Source organism: Oxyura jamaicensis, chromosome 1 (genome assembly GCF_011077185.1).
Source record: "Oxyura jamaicensis isolate SHBP4307 breed ruddy duck chromosome 1, BPBGC_Ojam_1.0, whole genome shotgun sequence".
NCBI classification, from domain to species: Eukaryota; Metazoa; Chordata; class Aves; order Anseriformes; family Anatidae; genus Oxyura; species Oxyura jamaicensis.
Genome location: NC_048893.1, coordinates 2,118,822 through 2,127,367, shown reverse-complemented (window position 1 = coordinate 2,127,367; position 8,546 = coordinate 2,118,822).

Below are 8,546 nucleotides of genomic sequence, written 5' to 3'. Positions count from 1 at the left end.
TTTGGTCATTTAGTCTGGAGTTACCCAGCAGGTTGTACTTGCTCCTGGAGAGAGGTGACCGGGAGTTCTGCTGGTCACAGGTGACAGCAAGGCAAGCATACCCCTAAAATATCACTAAAATACCCGTATAAAATGTCCTGCTTAGCACTGAATCATGTAAATCTATGTCAGCTGCCCTCACGCATCTTCCCATCACAGTGCCCGTCTGAGGACCATCAGTTCCTTCTGCCCACCCCACACTCATGCCACCACCAGCCCGGTCATAGAAAAGACCCAAACCACAAGGTCAGTCAGAGGCAGCAGCCCAAATCCCCCTTTCATGTCTCCTAGGAAGGCAGTGTGGGAAGGATGGATGCAGGGTTCAGATCCCACGTTCACATTCTCCCCTCCATCACTTCACCCCACTAATAAAAGTCTTTGCAGGATGGGGTCTGCAGGGAAAGGATTCATGAGGCAACCCCCACCAGCTCCTGGAGGTGCTTCAGAAATGCCTGGAGTTGGCAAAATCCACCTTAAACCATGCACATGGGTTTAGAGTAATACCCAGGAGTCCTCAAGGGAACCTGAACCCAGACTTGAGCAGGATTCGTGCTTTGTAGGTGTTTGGCAGTCTCCTCAACATGTTTCATTTTTTGTGTTTGTTTTGTTCTGCGCAGTATTTATTGTGTGTTTGCTGCTGTGTTTTACCAAACTGCAAGAAATATGTAAACAGCAAATGATCAAAGCAATATATCTTTTATATCGAAACACAGGCAAGCCAGATGGAGTTAATTAATGAAGATGTTTAGCAAGACTAGAATTTAGCTCATATGCAAACAGGTTGTTCCCAGAAGCATCAATCTAATCCAATAAACAACTCGTGGGGGTGTAAGAAGCACTGCTTTGTTCCTTCCTTCCCATCACAAAGAGCCGAGCAAAACTTTTGTTGTTGCTATTTAACCCTGGCGAGAGGGCTTGTAGCTAACAGCACCACAAGGCTGGAAACATCCCTGTCTGCTTGCCTTGCTCCTGCTGCTGAAGCTGGAAGAGCAGTCGAGTATCTAAAGCAAATTGAATGCTCAGCCTCGTTCCTCAGACTGCCAACAAGGGAGCTAATTATGGCCAATAGTAACGGCGTGGACATCATCGCAGACCGGCCTGCATCCAGCCAAGACTCCAGCTCCCGATCAGATGATAATTCAGGATGTTATGTCGGATTTTATCTTTATTCTACAAGATATTACTAGACATAAACCGCTATAATGCCCCAAGTGACAGCCCGCTCAATCACGCCGCGCTGTGATCCACCCTATAACTCAGATTTACGGGCCAGCTTTTATACCACAGATGATCGATCAATTACCTGGCTCAGGTTGCAGCAGAGCCGGCGATGCCAAGCCCGGCTCAGCCAGCAGGAAAAGCGGAGCCGGCCACCTTACGTGGGTGTAGGTGGTCCTGCGCCCGGTGTAGGCCATTCCCAGGGGATCTAAACGAAGAGGTTATTATTCTGGAGGTCTTATTAATGGGTCCAACATCATTTCTACATTTGAAACGGAGAGTGGAGGAGAACAGCTCCAGCTTCCTCTTGCCATGCTCGAGCACCTCAGTGCCTGTCCCAGCACCCATGTTTTGGGGCTGGCTCTCATGGGATGCTGAGGTTTGGCTCAAAGAGGCATGAATTGCCACACACAGAAGCCAGAGATGGGATCAACCCCTCATGGCTCCTGTTGGGCAGCTCTCAAAGTCATACAACTCTTCAGCTCACACGGCTTTTACCTCCCCTTCTTCTCCTCATCACGCTGCCCACAAAACTTTGTCGAGGTCTGCGCATTGTGTGGGACGGAGAGAGGGGATTTGGTTTTTCCCAGACAGGGCCACCAAATTCTCCCTTTCTCCCTCCTCTTTTTCCACAGAACGTGGCTGACCCAGCCAAAAATGTGAGATGGAGACAAGAGAGGTCACTGCCCAGCCACTGCCCATCTCTGCTCCATCAACCCCTGGTTGTTGCTTCAAGAGCCGTTGAACCCGGCCCGTGTGCTGCCGTTAACAGAGGACTCAAAGAACTCCCTTACCCAGGAGAAGACCTCTTATTTGGTGTTTCTCCTTGTAATGACTATTACAAACCTGCTGGTTTTGAGGGCAGATTGCCCAGAAACCCCCAGGTACCATCACCCATCAGCTACCGTGCTCACACCATGCTACTGAGACAGCAGAGACACCGACACAAATACAGAGACTGCCCAGGAAAAGAAAACATCCAGATAACTTTGTTTTATGGATGTGACACCCCCTCTTAACACCGATAGCTGGGAGCCCTGGGGTCAATGCTGCTTCATCCTCCAACTCATCACCCTCTGCAACACATCACCTTCCTCCAACTCATCACCCTCCACCCCATCACTCTCTTCCAAGGACTTTGAGCTCTCCTTTGCTTTCAGGCAGCAAGTCATTTATCCCCATGTCTCTCCAGACACAGAAAATAATAATAATAATAATATGTATATATGTAAGGAAGCAGAGAAACAGATTTTAAACTTTCTCCATACACAGAAAAATAGGTAAATAAATAATTAAAAAAAAAAAAAAGCCTTTTCTGCTTGGTGAGGACCTGGTTTGTTTTTTCCCCGTGGGATGGAAAGCAGCAAACAAGAGAGAGGCAGCGTTTAAGGAGCGCTGTGCGCACGTGTGTGTGCCCACGCTGAGCAACAGCAGTAACTCCAGGACCAAGCAGCCCTCCTCAACTTTTAGGTAATGTGGAGCTTCCAACCCAAAATGGGTCTGAAGCCTGAAGATTTGCCCTTGTTATCCTCACACCCGCCGCGGCTAAGAAAGGTCAAAATTGTTTTAGAAACCACTTATGTCTCATCTGTGCTGCAGAGCAGACATCTCCCCGGCTTCCTCGAGCTGCAGCAAGCTTTCAAACCAAATGGATCAATAATAGCTTTTAGAAATTATCATCGAGAAATGAAAGGCTTGGCATTGCACATCCACTTAGGTAGCTTTAACTACAGCAAATTAACATGAAACTGAAGTCAGTCCCAAATGAAGGCACGTCTCTGAGACACTGGAGCCTGAAATGGCCTTTATGATGTAAATTTATATTAAGTACCAGCAATCTTTGTGCTTCCTTCTTTAGCATTTCACTTTCAGTTGGCTCCTTTCCGAGCCTATTTTAGCAGGAGATTTCTTAGACACGGGGACAAAGCCGCTGTCAGTCACTTTTCTATTTACGCTTTCCGAGGACGTTGATGGTCAGCTGAAACTACAGACTGGGCTTGTTGGAGAGCCGTGAGTGTGCTCAGGGCTTGGGTTGGAAATCTCTCTGCTCCCCCTGCCTGGGCTGGGGACCCCGGTCCCAGTTACAAGTGGCCCAGGTGGGGTCTGATGGACCTCTGCTCTCCTGACCTGCTTTGTATGGGCTTAACAAACCACAAAAATCCATCAGAGAGATGCTGTGGGGACAGAGGAAGCACAAAGCTCTAAGCTCTAAGTTCCCAGCCGTGCTCCATCCCCTTTGCTGCTGTCCCCATGCCGAGTCTCGCTTCCCCACATCTCCAGCAGCTCCCTGCAATGGTCAGGTGGAGGAAACCCTGAAGGTGCCCACCAATTTAAGCAGGATTTGGATCAGTCCTTACCATGGTGCAGGATTAACCAGGTATCACACAGATCTTAATCTCTGCTGGAACAAGGTGCAGGCAGCAGAGGTCCCAGGGGTAACCCTGCCTTGGCAGGGGGAGCGCAGCACTTTTTTTGTCAGCCTGCAGCAAATTAAATGGCCCAGGAATGGTCCGGCACAGGACCTCTTACCTTGAAGTCTGCTGCAGTCCCTTCTGGCCCTCTTGGGATTGTGTTACTGCTGCTTCCAAAATGGCTTTTGGCAACTGCAGTGGGGTGGGATTCCCCTAACCTGCATAAGACATCATCCAGACTCCCCTCCAAGATCAATAGGACGAGAGAGAACAGTCACAGGCAGTTTGTACCTATCCGAAATGGGTGCCCACAGCAGGTGGGCTGGATAAAAGCTCCTCTGGATAAAACCTCCTCTTCCACCAAGAAGAGAGAGACACAAACTCCCATGGACTAGAAGCTGGGGGATGCTGGACTCCCAGATACTCAACACTGCCAAAACGAGCCCTGTCTGGCAAAAGGGACCAGAGCGGAGGGGTCGCAGGTCTCCTTCAATCTGACTAGCAGATGAAAAGAAAGGAAAAATGAGAGAGAGAGAGAGAAACGTTTTGTGGGTAAGAACCATGTCCCTTTCCCTTTGGTGAAGAGAAGATCTCCAGGGGTTGTCCCGTGTCCCAAGGAGGATCCTGCCCAGCTCCTGCTGTAAGTTGCAAGATGGGAAAACATCAAGGTTTACAGTGCTGTTTGTTTGTTTGCTTGTTTGTTTGTTTTGTGGTTTTTGGTTTGTGTTTTTTTTTTTTTTGAAGTTATGGAGCAAAAACAATGGTCAATGTCACGAAACCCATTTTGGGATGCAATCTCCTCCTCCTTTCCATACCCCTCTTCCCAAGCAGGCATCGCTCTCACCATCACGTGCCCTGCACCAAACCTTGGCAGATGCCTCCAGGAACATCAGAAATCTTCACCCTAAAGGGTCCTGGGTGACCAGGACACAGGGCTGGGAGAGCCCTCGGACAGGGCAGCCGAGACCAGCGGCTCTGATAATTACATACTTAACTAATAAGCCCCGATCTAAACGCGTTAGTGTTGCCCTTTAGCAGTGGCCCCAAAAGCCGTGCACAAAGATTTGGGATTATCCCCAAAGGCTGGGAACGAAGAACTCCTTCCCCTCCAAAACGGCTCCTCTGCGTTTCCTGCGGTAACATCAAGGCCATTTTGGTCCTTGCTGCACAATCACAAACCCTGCAGGGACGTGGGATATTTTGGCATCAGGGGAGGCATTGGGAAGCCAGACAGCGGGTTCCCACATCGCCAAGTTCCCAGTGCTTTTCCTAGGACAGGAACGTAAGAAAAAGGATTTGGGTTTGTTGCTTTCCCTTCCACTGAGTCTCAGCAAGGAGAAGGGCATGAAATGAAGGCAGGTTACAGAGAATTTTGCTGGCAATATTTCATGCTGCCCCTACTCTGTTCTTTCCTACCGAGTATTCCCAGCCTGAATATTGAGTAACCGGAGCTTCAAAACACACGTGGAGGTGATGGATTGCTGCTGAATGCAGGCTGAAGTTTTAAGCCAACAATTACTTTTCTCTGAAGACTTCTTCCCCACCAGGAACCGGGGAACAAAATACCTTTGGATTGTTTTTATGAACAATGCTGTCTTCTGCACGGTAACTGGGATCTTTAAAGGAAGCTGGGTTATGAATAGCTCTCATTACTGGGGGGAAAAAATGCCCGGTACCATGTTGGCATTTTCTGTCCGTGTGCCTGCTGTATGTGCAGGGGATTAATCACCCCCTTTAAGGAGGATCAGAGCTGCAATTATTAACCTCCGAGCACAAACACAATTTAAAAAATGAAGGAGCCCACTCCGAGGCTGCCTGGGAGCCCAGAGCCCCCTCCTTCCCCCTCCTCTCCTGCGAGCGGGAGGAAATGAGCCTTCCCCGGAGAGAGACGAGATGGACCTGGGCAAAACGAACGTCTGGGTAATCCCGTAAATCAGCAGCAAGTGACTCCTGTCTGGGGAAGGGATCGCTTAAGGACCGGAGGCAGAGGCGAGCGAGGAGTGGGCGTTGGGGGAAGAGCAGGAAGGGGCTGGAGATACCCCGAGGGGCACCGTGTCCGGAAGGGGTGATCGGCATTTTTGCTGTTTAAGATGTCGGGCATCAAGGCTTGGCAAGTTGTACATCACCCTCCAAAAAAAAGAAAAACTAAGAAAAATATCCACCGCATTAAACATTTAATAAATGGTTGGCTCTGCTTGACAGACATGAATTTCCCACAGACATTTTTTGGGTCTTTCCTGGGAGGGAAGCTTGCCTGCCCTCAATACCTCGCAATCCTGAGCAAGCCTTGTACAGGCTGAGGTCTGGGCAATGAAATGAGTAGCATGTGCGGCCACAGGGCATCAGGGACAGAAGTGAGAACTGATTTTTTTCCTATTTTTATACTTTTAAATTGCGTGGGAGTAGGTGGCTATTCAGGCAATGCTGTTTCACACCTGCCAAGCCTGTGGGCATGGGGTGTGTGGTCCCCATCTCCTGCCCAGGACACCACGGGTTGCCAAGCACAGTGTCCTGGGGAGGAGATGGGGACCACGTGCCTTGAGCCCACAGGTCAGATCCGACACAGTCCCTTAGTTCTGCTTGTCCAAAGCAAAATTCAATAAAGGAAGGAGAGTAACGCACACAGAGCCCGTTCTTGGTGGAGAGATTAAAAACTGCATGTCCGCACGTTCTCTGCCCCCCGTGTCTACGGAGCATTTCCCAGCCTAACATGGTTATTTTGGCCAGGCAGGGGAAATAAGGGTGTGGACAGGCTGAATGACACACCCAGAAATACTCAAAACAGAAAAAAACAGACCCTGATGTGGAGCTCTTGGCATCCCATGCATGGCCCAGAAATAATGCTCGGGTTGGTTCAGCCCATGGTGTCCTGGGGAAGCAAGGTGAGTGAGACCAAATTCTGGCCTCCTTGCCTTGACTCCCACCACCCCAGCTGGTGCACTGGGTCCCATCGGACCCACAGGAGCCTCAAACCTAGCTAAAAGCATGAGGAAGAGGACATGCAAGACGGCTAGCTGACACCAGGCAGGAGGAAACACGGCACAGCAAGAGGCACTGCCTCTCCGGGGAGCCCTGAGTCACCGCGGGCTGATACTCGCAGCTTTATTGTGATATTTGGTTTCTTGGTAACAGCAGACCAAGCTGCAGCAGCAGCAGCAATCAGCTTCGTTCTAAACCCCCGAAAGTGCCACGACGTCAGATTAAAAAGCTTCCATTTAAAGGGAAAAAAAATAAAATAAATAAAAAAAAATTACAAGGCGAGACTCGCTAGTGATTCATAACGCCGCTGCTCTCCAGGCTCCCTAATGGGTGCACTCTCCATTGAAGGAAAAGGCGCCGTGCAGGGAGTGAATGATTTCGCTAGACTCCGTGCCACGCAGGCAGCGCGCCCGGGTCGATAGGCAGATCCCAGAACACTCTCTGCTTACCGTAACGTTAGCGGCAGCCGCACATTACCCATTCGGAGAGCCTGGAGTGGGTTCTCAACCACCTCTCGTTTTACTGGAGGCTATTTAATATTCTCTCGCTGTTGACACCCTGCCTCTCCCCCGCCTCCTCTCTTCTGCTGCTTTCCCCCAAACCTGCAAGAACAAATAACGCGTGCACGTTCGCTGCGTTGCTCCCTCGCTGCTCCTCCGGGATGGCCAACGGGGACCAAGGAGCAGGAGCTGGGAGATTTCCCTCCTACGTCGTGCTAAAGGATGAAGAATATTGCCCACCAAGCTGGTGTATTACCACCTATCTGCTCCGGCCACAGCTCCTGTGCCCCGTGCCCAGCATTTCTGCAGCCCTTTGCGCAGAAGGGATCGCCGTGTAAGGTGCAAAACCACAAAACGTGTGCACGCTCTGCTCCTTTTGCCTCTTCTATGCTTCTGGAGCCGTATGTGTATCCCATGTTTTTCAGGCAAAAGCAGAGATTTTCGTTTGTTTGCTCGATTCTGGGAACCTCAAGCAAAACGGCCGATATGAGATCTGGAGACCCTTCCCACCCCGAAGCACTCCCTCGTTATCGGGCAGATCCCGGCCCCTCACCCCCTTTACAAAGCATCAGGCCCTGCTATTTAAAGGAGGCTAGGGCGGAATATAGATTTCTTGTTTGCTTGTTTTTAAGAAGAGACATTAGAAGACATTCAAGCTGACTCTGACCTTTTCAAGACAGCCCAAGTGTTAATAATATTAAAACTGAGAGGGAAAAAAAAAAATCCTCCCCGTTTGACACGAGAAATGGGGAGAGATCCAGTAAATTCTCAGGGGTGGTCTGGCAAAAAAGGTTCCTGTCCATTAACGGGTCTTCAGCAGCTCGTCTCCTTGATCCCCCACCCCATTTCTCCCACTAATCCCTCTGCAGAGCGAAATCCCTCTGCTGCAACCACCCAAACAAGCCTCTGAACAGCTTTGCAAGGGGAAAAGGACCTGGATTTTAGGGAACGTGAGAGCATCTCCTTGAGACTGGGTTTTATGGAGTGGTGGAGAAGGGGGCTCCAGCATTTTCCAAGTCCCTTCCAGTTCTGCTATTTATATGCAAGCAACAGACTAGCACGAAGTTGAGCCTGCTGAGCTTGCAGGGTTTTTGGGAATTCGATCCCAGAAACGAGCCCACCTCCCAGCTGAGCACTGGCAGTCGGAGCTGGGCAGGGGGTAACGGGGACAGCTGCTCTGCCCCCGGCCGCCCTCGGGCCCTGCCAAGGAAGGAGGGATGGTCTTCCTGCGTAGGGTGCCCAGAAAATTACCGAGGTTTCAGGTGACAGCTGAACAGAAAACTCAGCTCCAGCCACTGACTTGCACCCTAAGCCGGTAGAAGTGCCTCCAGTGAGGCAGCCTACGGGCATTAGGGGCATGCAGGATCTTATATGAGGGGTGGAACAATCCTCATCTCCC